The sequence below is a fragment of the Netta rufina genome (genome assembly GCF_964035555.1).
Source record: "Netta rufina genome assembly, chromosome: 1".
NCBI classification, from domain to species: Eukaryota; Metazoa; Chordata; class Aves; order Anseriformes; family Anatidae; genus Netta; species Netta rufina.
The window spans coordinates 185,638,535-185,653,061 of record NC_140123.1 but is presented as its reverse complement, the minus strand read 5'-3'; positions in this window follow the sequence as shown (position 1 = coordinate 185,653,061).

Here is a 14,527-nt window from a genome sequence, read left to right as displayed (position 1 = left end):
ATTAACTGCAGTCCCTTTCAGGAATATCTGCTCTGTCATTGATTCTCCAGGTGCTGCTCTGCCGTGAAGCACCTCCTCCTGTGTGCTTCTCACACTTTTTGTTCCCTGTTCTGCCAGTCCAGTATTCTCTCCCCTTTTGCAACTGTTTTTCCCAGAGGTACCACCAGCTTGCTGTGCTGGAACACAAGAAGTTCAGCTGGAATCAGATATGTCTGACATGGGGCACCCATGCCCTCTCCTCATGGAAGCCACCCCTGCAGCATGCCCCACTGCCAGAACATTGCCATGGACACTTGGCACAAAGTCTTGGAGAGGCAACTGCAGAAAAGCATAGGCTGGAGTGTACTGTCCAAGCTGTGTACATGCCTGATGACATTGTGCTTAACAGTCCTTGAGATGAAACTAAAAAATGAATGGCATGATTAGTAGGATTAATTCTGTTTTCTGTTGAAAATCCATTTTTTCTGTTTGCCATGTTAAAAATATGCAAATGGTTATTCTCAGAATAGTACAGTTTGATCAAACGTGTTGTGGCCATCTCATGTGCCATATTTCAGACTCCTGCTCTAGACTGTAAAGGCAATAGACCTTAGCATGTCAACTCAGAAAATGCCAGTCCAATTTTGCCATGCATGAAGTGACTGTAATGGAAGGAGTACATTGTGCATATTTTTTTTTTTTCAACTTCTGCATGGTGGAATTTTAACTAGAAGGAAATAGTGCCTAATAATGCAAGGTTTTGGACAATTATAACTTAAACCATTGATCTCAAAACTACCAACTATTTTCAAATACCTTATGGGACAGGAGAGGTCATTACATTATTTGATGTGGCTTCCCAAGTGTCACAAACAATTAAGCATACTCTGTGTTGAAGTGATAATAGTTTCTTTATGGTCATAGAGAATGTTCTCAGCTAAAAGGCATGTTTGAGAAAGCATTTAGACTTAATACAGAAAGTCTAAATGATGAAGACTAAATGTTTTCAGCTGGTAGTTTCAGTGGTTAAGCACCTGCTTGTTCAAACATAGTTTGCATTTGATCTACATCTCAGCCTGCATCCCTGCCTTCATCCCTGTTTTCCTCCCTTACCTCGCTCCCTCTCTTTCTCTTCTTTCATTTGCTTTCCTTCATCACTCTTCTAGATAGGCTTTTCACTGCTAGAAATAAAACCTGTGTTACTATTCAGTAGTTTCTGCCTTTAAAGGTGGAAGTCCACTCTGGTTATGGACTTGGCAGTCACCATCAATATGAAGTTTAATAACAGCAAGTGCTGTATTCTGCACCTGGGACAGGGCAATCCGAGATATATGTAGAAGATAAAAGAGGCTGGAAAACAACCATGTGGAAAGCGATCTGGGGGTGTTGGTCGACAGCAAGTTGGCCATGACCATGAGTGTGCCCTGGCAGCCAGGAGGGCCAGCCATGCCATGGGGTGCATCAGGCCCAGCACTGCCAGCCGGGCAAGGGAAGGGATTGTCCTGATCTGCTCTGTGCTGTGTGGTCTCACCTCGAGTACTGTGTGCAGGTTTGGGTGCCACAGTATAGGAAGGACACAAAACTATCAGAGAGTGTCCAAAGGAGGGCTATGAAGATGGTGAAAGACCTACTGGTGAAGACGTATGAGGAGCAGCTGAGGTCCCTTGGTTTGCTCAGCCCAGAGCAGAGCAGGCTGAGGGGAGGCCTCATGGCGGCCTGCAGCTCCCTCACGAGGGGAGCGGAGGGGCAGGCGCTGAGCTCTGCTCTCTGGGGACAGCGACAGGACCCGAGGGAATGGCATGGAGCTGGGAAAGGGGAGGGTCAGGCTGGGGGTTAGGGAAAGGTTCTGCACCCAGAGGGTGGTCGGGCACTGGGACAGGCTTCCCAGGGCAGTGGGCACAGCACCGAGCTGCTGGAGCTCAGGAAGCGTTTGGAGAAAGCTCTCAGACACACGGTCTGATTTTTGGGTGGAGCCAGGAGTTGGACTCCATGATCCATGTGGGTCCGTTCCAACTTGAGATATTCTGCGATTCTATGATTCTTTGGTCTTCATTTTCAGTAAGCTGAGAGAGACGGGGTTCATTATCTTTGTCACTCCAGCTCTCCAAAAGTTTAGTTACTTTATCTTCTCTGATTTGTCGATACGCTTTTATGAAAGTGGACCCCAAACCACACACAGTATTCCGGTCTTAAATCACCAATTCCTATAGTACTTAATCAGTTTCCTAATCCTCTTCAACTCTCCACTAGCTAATGCATTAACCTGTTTTTTGTTGCTGTAGTTTTGGTATGGAATAATTATGATGTCTACTGTACCCTCGCCTTCTTTCATTTTTTTCGCCTATTTGATAAGTCTAGAGTTCCCTTCATCTTTCTGTAAAGGAAGAATAACATTTGTCTATACCAATTTTTTTGGAGAGGCTCAGATTGCAATCTAGAGGGTTTTGTCTGCTTTGCTTTCCATTACTGTTTGCCACTTTTTCAGTCCTTGTCCCTGGAATTTACTCCTTGATCATTTTTGAAAACAGCCAAAGTCCTGATTAGTGACAATTTCCCCCAGTCACTAATGGCACTCTATTGGTAATGATGTTTTCCACAAATAGTGTTAGCTTTCTATGTTATTTCATTTGTTATTTAGTGGCAACTTTTTGATCAGTGTAATGTTGTATTAATTCAACAGCTGTATGAAGGTCTAAGATAACCGTGGAGCTATGACACACTTAATCACAGTTGTAATATCATTTTAGAAGTAATTCAGGTTTATTTGACAAGAGCTATTTTCCTAAAACCAAGATGATGAGGTTTTATTACATTCCTATCCTCTAAATCTTTTTTAAAGTTGAACCAATGAAAAATGGCATTTACTAATTCCATAAGGAAGACAGAAGAAAGATGCCTGTGGTAGTCGAAGCTTTTGTTGGGTTTATAGTCTAATGTGTATCACAGAATGTGGTAAGTGGCTGCTTATGGTACAGGATGAGGGGAAGATGGCACTGTTTGGTTGTGATGGGGAAATGTAGCAACACTTCTTTACTAACCCCTATTCTGGTTCTTGTTGGTACCTGCAAGAAGGACATAATGCCCCAGAGATGGACTCCATGATCCCAGATGAGAGCACACTGATGCAAGGTTTCTGTTCCAAGTCAAAAAAAAAAAAAAAAAGCAGATTCAAGCCATTATCTAAAATTATTCATTTAAGTAAATAAACGGTTAAAGACAAAAAAATTAGATTAGCAAAGCCCAAGATTTTCATTGCTATCACCCAAAGGCAATGTTTGGTAAAGACAAAGAGGAAACTGGGAATTAACGGACAAAATTTTATGTGCTACATGCTGTGCCTAATAATGAAAGCATGGGTGGCTTGGCCTGCTCACATTTGGGAGCCAGAAAATATTTGGAATAGAACAGAACAGAACAGAATGGTTCGGTTGGAAGGGACCTACAAAGATTATCAAGACCAACTGTGTGACCATTTCAGGGCTAATTAAAAGTTAAAGCGTATTAATAAGAGCATTATCCAAATGCCTCTTGAACCCTGACAGGCATGGGACATCAGCCACCTTGTTAGGAAGCCTGTTACAGTGTTTGACCATCTCATGGTAAAGAAAATTTTCCTAATGTCCAGTCTGAGCCTCCCCTGGTGGAGCTTTGTGCCGTTCCCTTGTGTTCTATCATTGACGACCAAGGAGCAGAGACCAGCACCTCCCTCTGTACTTCCCCTCCTCAGGAGGTTGCAGAGAGCAATGAGGTTGCCTCTCAGCCTCCTTTTCTTCAGACTAGACAACCCAAGTGTCCTCAGCCTCTCCTCATAGGACATGCATTCCAGCCTTTTTTCCAGCTTTGTTGCCTTCCTCTGGACACTTTCAAGTATCTTATCCTTTTCATATTATGGAGCCCAGAGCTGCACATAATATTCAAGGGGAGTCCACACCAATGCTAAATATAGTGAGATAATCGCCCCTTTTGGCCGTCTGGCTGTGCTGTTTTTAATGGGCCCCAGACTGCTCTTTGCCCTCCTGGCTACTGGGCACACTGCTGACTCTCATTGAGCATGCTGTCAACCAGCATCCCCGCAGAGCTGGAAGTATCAGTGAATATATCAGAATATATAAATATCAGTGACAGGAGAGCATATGGACTGAAAGGAGCAAGCTTTACTCTGATGACTACCACATTCTTATATCTAGGGTTGTGGGACTAATGGTGACATCCCTGTGCCTTCAGGAACCCAGAGGTGTCACCCACTCAGACAGCCAGGGAGGAACCTGATAGGCCACATCCCTTCTGCTTTTCCTGAATATCACCTTTTATTCCTTCCCCGTTTTCTTTCTTCTTTTTCCTTGTCTGGGTTTTTGTAACTTCTCTTTAGTGAGAGCCTGGTGTAGCTGGCTAAGCCTGCATTCTTTGCAATTTTATTCTAAGCCTATGGCCAAATATACATCCAAAAGAAAAACTCCAAACATCCTGCTGCTTGCATACATCTGTGACTGATAAGGCTATGCATGTATCTGCCATTCTTTAGTAGAGAGCTAGCGTCAGAAACAGAGGCTGCATTTATTAGCCCTTGCTTTTATTTGACTTATTCTAATTTGTATTCAGGAAAGCCTGATCAGACTCCAGCTGAAGAAAAACAACAACTCCTCCCAGTTAATCTCTAAGATTTTCTCTCCTTTCTCTTCCTCTTGCCCACTCTTTCTTGTCTCCTGACAAAGGCTCTTACCTTTAACACCATCTCAAGCGTTGCGAAGTGGAGAAAGAGTTGGCCCTTTAAATAATCTGAAATTAAAAGAAGGGGTAAAAGGAGCAGTTCCCAAACAAAAGCTTCTATTGATGATTTTAAGTGCTTAACTGGGTGGTCTTTTATTTATTTATGCTATAAATCCTCAGTTTAAAAGTTTTAATGATGCTATTTCTGCTACAGGAAAAAGTCCTCATGAAATCTCTGCACTTAAAACTTCAAGCATCATCTGTTTGTTTGTCTCTACACAGACAGCCTCATGTCAGTATGTTTGTACTCCAGTTAAGACTCAGGAAATGAGTATGGTTTAGTTTTATCGAGAGCCCGCCGGCTTGTTACCTGGGAGGCTCAGAAGCTTATTGACTTCTTTTCTCCCTCACCCCAGATCTGTGTCATGTAGGACATTTTAGCCTCTAAACCCCCACAGTTAGCCCTTTCAGCTTCCCATTGCAGAGCTCAGCTCTCTCAGATGCAGCTCATCTTTCCCCTCTCATGCACGAAGATGGAGAATGTGGGAGGAGAAAAAGACACCTGCACAAAACAAACAAAAAAAAAAATCACGGAAGTGTGGGAAAGTCCTTTCTGAGTAGGGTTTCTAGTAGGCTGCTGGTTCTGTGTAAGGTCAAAGTCAAGGAAAAGGTGCCAGTGTAAAGGCTTCACTCTCCTCCTTCAGTCAATCAGCAAAGTTTACAGTGATCTTCTAGGAAGGCCTCTCCTGCCCCACTCCCCTTGTCACATCCCTCTCTAAAGGATAGCAGACACCACCACTGTAAGACTCATCCATTGGGATCAGCAGGGATCGTCATACTTCTTCACAGCTGTCTTTATGGTCCACTGGTATTGTTACATGAATGCACAGCAAAAGTCTGATTGTTAATCCAGCCCTTTTATCCTGTCAGATTTCCCTTCTCATTGACTATTCTCTAAAGTAGACCATGCACAACCACAACTGCCTGCTAACCTCTATGGTACCACGGTGTGGTGACAAACAATGAAGGTGCTTTGGGATGTATACACTTGGTACAATAGCAAGTTGTATAGAGAAATACCATCTAGCCAGAGCCACAGCAGGCCCAACACTGAAAGTGGCATAACTAGCTCAAAGCAGCAATGACAGAGCTGTGCTGTAGGGAGGTTTAAACCCATGCCACCAAATGATTCACCTCCAAATGATTCACCACGAGTGCCACCAAATGATTCACCTCTTGAGGGATTTCTGGCTCTACTCAAATAAGCAACCTTTGTTCATATCCTAGACTGCAGAGATGCTCATCCCAGGAGTCCTCTGGAACAATTTGGAGTGGTAGATAATTGAAGAAGTATTTTATCAGGCCTCAGAGAAAGGAGAAGGTGGCACAAATAGATGCAGGATAACTTAAAGCAGTGTCAGTCTGTTGGACCCAGCACCTACCCGGTGTCTCCATTTCAAATTTTTGTTAGAGAAATATAGAAACAATGTGGCTCTTAAGGGAACTACCACTGATTATACCAAAAACTTCCTGATTTTCAAAAGCCCTGAAGGAATCTGAGTCCCACAGCTGCACCATTTCTCATGTATACCTCCCAAGGCGTACAACAGGCTGTTCTTCATAGGGTTTCCTGGGGGTGTCATTCTGGATTCCTCTAGCCCATTTCTTCTGGCTTGCCATGAGGCTGAAGTCTGTGCATTGGTGAGAGTAATTTTGAGGATCAGGGGCTTCTCATGAATGCTCTGCTTCTGCCTCATGCTGGCTAGGGAAGAAGACCTTTTTTTTTTTTCAGAATCTCATTTTTCATTGACTTTGGCATACAGAATATATATCTACTGAAGCATTACACTTCATGTATTCTCTAGTATTTCCTCACAGTCTTTATTTTATTTCTTGATTTGTTATATTCCTTTTTTTTTTTTTCTGTCACTCACCTGCAGATGTAGGTGGATGGCTGCCACTTGAGGTGGGCTTTTTGGTTCTTAGAGGACTTCATAAATGCACCAGAGCCCAATAACCCTGCAGCTGCTCTGTGCAGGACATGAAAATATGAAGTATGTATAATCTACCTCCAACTTCAGGCTCTTGATAAAGCTTGTTCTTTAGATGAAATTGATGCCCTAGAGAAATATGAAGGCCAGCCTCCACTTTGAGGGCAGAAGTAACCAGCATTTGCAGTTAACCTCCCTAACCATGTGTGAAACTGCTATTGTGATTTCAAAGTCTCATTAAGTAGTAAATATAGAGCATGCCAAAAGTGATTTTGCAGTTAATAAAAATATTCATCCATTTAAATAATCAGACTGTAGTCTCATTACAGCTGTATTGCATGACACATTATTTGTAGAGAAGAGATCTTAATCACCCACTTCAGTAAAATTTATAGGGAAACCAGCTTTAGTGAGTGAGTTAATTTCAAAGAATAACATGTTTGGTCTTGGACTATTCTTTCACAGCTGAAAAGAAAATCAAAGTGTTTTGAAAATTATTCTGAAAGAACACAAAATTATAAACAACACAGACTGAATGACTTTTAACTGCCCCTTTGCAAAAAAAAAAAAAAAAAAAAAAAAAAAGGAAAAGAGAGAATTCACAGAACAGATCCTGTCTCCAGTGAGAGAAACTGATGTACAGACATCCCCCAGCGTAGGAATCTGACACCAGAGACTTTAAGGCACAAAAACTTGGAGAGATTTTCAAACCTTCCAGATGGAAGATTTTACCCTTTTACCCAAAGATCCTTTTACCCAAGAGACAGTGTTGACATCGCTAATGAGGGATGGCAAATATCTTTTTAACTCTCTCTGTGGTCTTCTGTGCTGTTGTAAACAACGTACCTAATAACAGAGGAAACGAAGTCTTTGATGCCGTTACTGGCTGGGGGGGATTTCAAATGACTGATGTCACATGTTAGCAACACATACTTTTACATTAATATCTATAGATTTGTGGACTTAAAAAGAAATTTGTTGATTTTCTGTATAGTCCAGGCCAGGGAGTGCTATCTAAACAAAATGACATGTTCTGGCCACAGGCTTGTCCTGAGAGCGCCTGATGTGGGTGTTTCCCAGAGGAGGACTTTAACCTCCTCTCCTGGCACAGAACAGGGCACATACTACTGGCTTGGTTAGGAGCTTGTTTACCAAGTGATAGACACATTTTAGTGTTTATTACTCTATTACTCTGTCTATTACTCTGTTAACTCAGTTGCTTAAGACTGTGATTCTTGGGGTTGAAATTCTCTGGTTCTTTCCCATTAAAGATATGAGCATGTAAGGGCCATAGAATTTAAAACTCCCAGTTTTCTCACAACTTTACTAACCTGCTTCCCACAAGGTAAGCAGGAGTGAACCTGGGGCGTTCAACAAGAAAAAAGAAATATATATTTTTTGAAAGACATGCACTGGACCTTGGAAGTCAATAGGATGCATGAGTCCAAGTCTCTAAGGAACCTCATTCCTAAAAGCGTACTTAGCAGTACAACTGCAAAGTAGAAGGATGTAATGCTGTCCTGAAGTCCCTTCCAACCTGAGTTATCCAATGATCCTGTGAAATGGGTGGTAGCCAGTATGACCAAGAGATATGTGGTAATAAGGCTACATGAGGTACATAGACTTAGTGTGAGTAGGTGGACTGTGTGGGGGAAAGAAAAGATGAGAGCTGCTAGAGGAGAGTAGCTGTTGAGGCAACAAGGGAGAAGTCACAATAAATAATACTAGAAAAACTCACCTCCAGGAGTTCGGTAAAGCTGCTAGAGATCCAAGGGCAGGAATCCAGGTTTTGCTAGAAAGCTGGGTAATGTTATGCAGGTGGAGCTGATCAAGAGAATGACCTCAGAAGAAAATTCACGAAACAGAACTTGGTGATTTTAGGGTGTGAGACAGTGCAGGAACTTGTGCTCACTTGAGGTACCTTTTCTGCCTGTAGGCCTCTTGGTTTCCAGGCAGCCCACAGCAAAAGCCCTCCCTTTTCTTCTGTCTAGGACAACAAAAAGCTACTTTCCTGACAAAGCAAAGGGGAAGGCCACAAGGGAAACTGTTTGGTTACTCTGAGCTGGAGATCAGGATCATCACCAGCTCTTGGGACTTGCTTTCACCAAAGCCATAACAGAAGACTAGAGGAAGTATCTATGCCCAAACCATTGGATTTGGAGCCATTTCCCACCACATGCTCTGTTTCTTTTTGGTTGATGGTCAGATGCACCATCATGGTGGCTTCCAGAGAAGGTACAAAGGTATGGTGGTGTGTGAGGTGCACTGAAAAGCAGGGACAGGGTGCCTGAAGTGCCCCACAAAGCCATTCACTCAACAAAGCTATCCTGTTGCAATAAATAATCACTGAGGGGAGAAAAAGGGAGACCCAACAGCTCTGAAGGGTCTCCAGTTCAGCAAGCTCCTCATATGGATTCCAGTGACAAACGTGGTGGACTTGAGTTGTACAAAATCTGCCTTAAAAAGTCACGGTTACTTTTCCACCTGCCCCTGGCAGCTCTCTCGTACTGTTTGAAAAATGACTTACCTCAGCCCCTCCTGTTCTTGCAGACACTGAGATGGCTTTATATTCAAACAGCCAGACGGCTGCTTTTTAACCAGTATTTCTTGAAAAAAATCCCCTTGCCCTGAGAGCTGTTTTGGGCAAATGCCTTTTCTGCCTTGTCTTGCATATACGTCTATATTTGTCCCATCAGAGAGCACAAGCAAAAGGTTTTGACATCATTCTTGTCAAAACAATGGAGACAAACTTTAGTTCAACAGGAAAGTGGGGATGGGAAACCAAAGCCTGGGGGTGCTCAGAGTGACGTGCCCAGCATGTGTCCAAGCACAACACAGCTGCACCTTTGCTGGGCACAAGGCAAAGCCCACACAGATGGACAAATTATGTGTTTATTGGGCATGGGGTGTGTAGCTTATGTCTCCAAAGGGCCTGGGTATTTTTATTTTATTTTATTTTATTTTATTTTATTTTATTTTATTTTATTTTATTTTATTTTATTTTATTTTATTTTATTTTATTTTATTTTATTTTATTTTATTTTATTTTATTTTTTCGTTTCATTTATTTCAGGGTATATAGTTACCTGCAGAGAGATGTTTAGTTCTATGAACTTTATGCATTCTAAACAATGACTGCTGAAGACAGAAAGACTCATGTGAATATGTCCAAGAGCTAATGCAAAAAAGCTATGACCACACTAAGAAAAAATTATACCTTCTCACTCTCCAAAGCACTTAGGAGTGGACTCACAAATATTCATGGATTTTACTGTCTTCCCTGCAATAACACTAAGTCTACATTTGCTTCTGAAAAATATTCTAGATATGTGGCATGGAGGTTAAATTTTAACTATGCTCTTTCATGATATAGCTGTTCGCTTTCTCATTTATGTCTTGAATAAGTGTTGATAAATGTTCACATTTGCAATAAAATTCAGAGGCAAAGAGGGTTTCATCTAAGTTTTGCAGTGACCATATCTGAACAGGGACTATTAATATTGATCATCACAATCTAATTCAAAGAGCAAAACTCAGGGATGTTAAAGCCTTGGGCAAAATTGTTGTAATTTACTGTTATGAGGAAAACTTTATGGTTAGTTGCTTAGATTAAAAATCTCTGAGAGTCTTCCACAAGAAAGTTTTATTAAAGGCATGCCAAGTTAAATATAGTTATACAACACTCTCTGCTCACATATATAGGTATGTATATATTTATGTACCTGTAAAATCAAATTTCGTTGCCCAAGTTAAATGACATTTTAGACTACTTAAAGTGGGAAAAACCTATAAAATATCATATAATTCCTTGTATCAGTTGTTTCACTTTTTTTTTTTTTTTTTTCTAACATCTTTTAGCTCATTCATCTCAGTCAAATGCTTTCTCTTCCCCCAGAGTCCCCAAAACCACAAGCAGGAGGATCCGCTGTCATCACTGGGACAACTCCTGCCATCGTGCCTTTGGCTGGCACAGGCCTATTTTGTGTGGCGAGTCATCCTTCCAGGGCATGAAAGCTGGAGCTTCTGGCCTGCCTCTGACACCAGCCCTGTGTGCCTGAACAACGCCTGTGAGATTCAGAGAGGGGCGGGCCAAGAGCTGAGGAGCACACACATCACTTATATGTGTACAGCCACATCTGTGAAGGCATTTTAGGCACTCGTGTAGATGGTGCCAAAGTTCTGCTCCCAGTCTTGTTACAGGGCAGGTAGATTTACATTCTGCCCATGTCCATGGGATAGGTCAGACTGTATGTCAAGAAATACTAAAGACCCAGAAGCCTTCATAGATAGCAGTGCACCAGACTGCACATGGGGCAAGCTTCTTTTCAAAAAAACAGCTACATATTTTTAACCATATGCAGGATTTTTCTTTGTGTGATTGATTGATCTTGAGCACAGATCATCTGCACCAGATTTTTTTTTCTGTCCCAACTTTATGTCTGTTTTTTTTTTTTTTTTTTTTTTTTTTTTTTTTTCCAATACAAAAGCATGGAAACGTGTCAGCTTGGAGACAGCAGTATAGCTGGATCAATTTTTGTGCTTCACTGTGTGGAGTGCTGCCAGCAGGTTAGAGGTGGGGGCCGAGGATTTGGAATCTTAAGTTTTATTCCCAGCTGTGCCATTAATGTGCTCTCTCACCTTAGGCAAGTGATTTTTATTAATTAATAAATGTATTTATTTATCTATCACCTCAGCAGAAACAAGATCCTACCTCGCAGGGCATAACTGATGCTTGTAAAACATTTCAGGATTCCTGGATGAAGACAGTAATGGTTCCATGGAGTAATCTTAATGCCTAATGACCAGCCCTCCCTTTGCAGAGCAGGCACTAGGACAATATCATCAACCTGAAGCATGATCTGTCTGGTTCCCTTCTCCCTCTACCTTAGCAGGAGCCTCCAGTTTTCTTTCTCTCATGCTGATCATGTTAAAACACTGCTTGTATTGATTTTAGAGCAAATATGATTGATTTTAAAGTAAATCACCTGGAAGTTGTGGGAGAGATCCAGAGTCCATTTCAGTCACTTGACATCTTCCATATGCTTTGATGGATCCAGGGGGAGCAGGGCAACATTTGCAGCATAGGAATAGCTAGAGACCTCTCAGATCAATGCTCCAACTATGTTTATACACAAGACCACATTAAAAAGATAAGGTAATGCAAATAGGCCCAATCTGATCCATTCATCAGCTTCTTTATTGCTTAGCCCATTTATTTTCATGTCACAGGCATGGGTGATATGGCTGACAGATAGACACAACACAGATTATTCTTCAATGTCATGTCTATGTTCACACAGCACAGTTTGGCTTCTTCTCTATTTTGAACAGTAGAGGTGAAAAAAAATCCCATTGCTAGTTCTGTAAAGTACAATTGCAAAGCATTTTATGTGAATGCTGCAAAAATAGCCTACTTTACCACCAAATAGTTTAATAGCACCTAAAACTTCACTGTGTAAAATTGCTGGATCTCAGATCCAAGCAAAACACCCACTAGTTCTAATGAGGTCAGAATTCAACTCCATTTGCAAAAATGAAATATGCAGGCTCGTAAGGCTGAACTTTTCCTTAGTAAAGGAATTTCTTTCATTAAAAAGAAATCTGTATTAAAACAAACACAAAGCAAACCAAAACAATCAATCAGGGAGAATTTTCACTGAGAATTTAAAGTATTTGGGTTTGTTATCAAGAGCTGCGTATGTGATTTCTTTTATGCATGCACATATAGCAGCCTGCAGCAGATCTGTGCCATCATATGGGCAGCCACTCTGTTGTGTTTTTGCTGTTTCTGCTGGAGCAGACTCGGTCAGGCAAAGCAGCGTGCTCCACAGCATGCCCAGTTCATCCCAGGCTCATATACTGGGCAGTGGAAAGGAGATGGAGACTGTGGAGTTTGTAATCTAATGACTATCTCACCTGAGAGCCTTTCCTTTGCCTTTCTGCATGTCCGAAAAGCTGTGTTCATGGTGCTCCCAAAGGGGGACAGCAGTCCTGGGGGAAATCTTGCAGCAGCCATAACTCAGGGCAGCTCCTTCTGGTCTTGGTGTCTCCAAGGAGGCAGCCCTTCCTCTGTCACACTTGGAGAGCTGATCCTCACTGTAACCTTGGTGTTCTTGCCTTGTCTGATAATCTGTTCTTGGGTTTGCCACTTGCTGGGGAAAGGCTCAAGCTAGCATCCTTTCCCAGCAGACGGTTAATAAAAATTTTGGCTGCGAACCTGCCTGTTGGTCATCAGCAGCGGAAACAGTCTTCTGATAAGACCCTAAAATCACCCGCCAGAAGTAAGTTTGAGTTAAATGGGAGTTCAGCCATGTCCAACCTGGAATGTGAGGCTCAGCCAGCTCCCCAGGTGACCACATCAGCCATGAACATGAGCCCACAGCTCCGCCAACCCAGCACACAGGGCAGTGGCTCCAGCTGGCATGGCAAAGCGAGGGCACTGCATGCAGAGAAGAGCCATGCCGGCCAGCTCGCCACCCAGCTGCTTGCCACACGCAGGAATTGGTACAAAGAGAAACTGCTTAAAAGTTTAAGATGAATTATTCAGCAGTCCTTTGATTTGTGAGTTTTAACTACCGCTGAATGCGAGTCCTGCCACGTTGCTTCAACCTTGAAACGAAGTACAAATGGATGTGATTCAGACTCTAAATATTTAAAGCCTGAATCTAATCTTAGATACATTGTGTATGCTGCCATCTCAAAAACCTGATAAAGACAGATAATGATGGACAGCGGAGATGGAAATTAAATTCAGGCTCTGTATTAAAAAACTTGCACCGCTAATTCAGATGAATGATTAACCACACAGAGACTTACACCTGCATGTCACAGCACTGTTGGGGTGCTCTTTTTCACCAGTTAATTAACAAGTTAAATTACTTAACTTAGCTTCGTAAAGGGGTAATCCAAAAACACTTCATAGGAGAAGGACGTCGCCTTCCCTTTCCCCTCTCTGCTCACAGGGACGCACCTAAACTATTGACATTTTCCAGCTAAATGGCAGACAAAACATTACTAATCTTCCCTTCACTGGAAAGAGAGATAAAGCCACAACCATAACCTAAATCAAAAGCTGCTATGACACTTGGGTGGTTGGAGACTTTTACTGCAGATAGCCAGGTCAAAGCCATCAGCATAACATAGCAAACAGAAATATAACTCAGCGCAGCTCTCTACCAAATAGTACTGCAAGAGGGTTAAGTGCACCAGGAAATGACCCTATTAAATACCAGACCTGTAGTTCCAAAATAGCAATAAAAAACAGATGGATGCTCTCATCTTGACTTCTAGCATGCTGGAGTACAAACAGGGAATTGCAATTGCTTAAAATGTGCAAGGAAAACAAAATAAGGGGTGGGATATATAGCAATGGCTGAACAGAATGAAGGATGCTAGACCTTCTTCTGCTGAAACCAATGGTGGTCCTTCTGCTCCCTCAGCTGAGCTCATGACCAAACTTAGGCCTCAGTACAGGCCTTCTGGGTACCATTGCCACATGGCAGCCTCATAGGACAAACCAGTCCAGTAACAGCAACAGTGAGGCTAAATAACCCCATCAGGCAAACCGGAACTTTACAGAAGTTTGAATGCAGACCTCTTGCATTCAGCCCTTTCTCTATTTAAGAGGACCTTTAACAAGAACTGTGGTGCTTTCTAGTTTGGGGTAGCGTAGTGCTGCCGCCAGTCTAGGGCAGAGACTTTAAGGCCAGCTGGGAGACCTAGCAAAGAGCAGAAGGAGCCCCCTTAGGCAGGCAGTGGTTGCTCGATGCTCTGAGTGCTTCAGACCCTGCCCTTTCTGCCCGTTGGTTATTTGGCCAGCCAGTAGTATATTGGGGTGGCTGCCTCTGCAG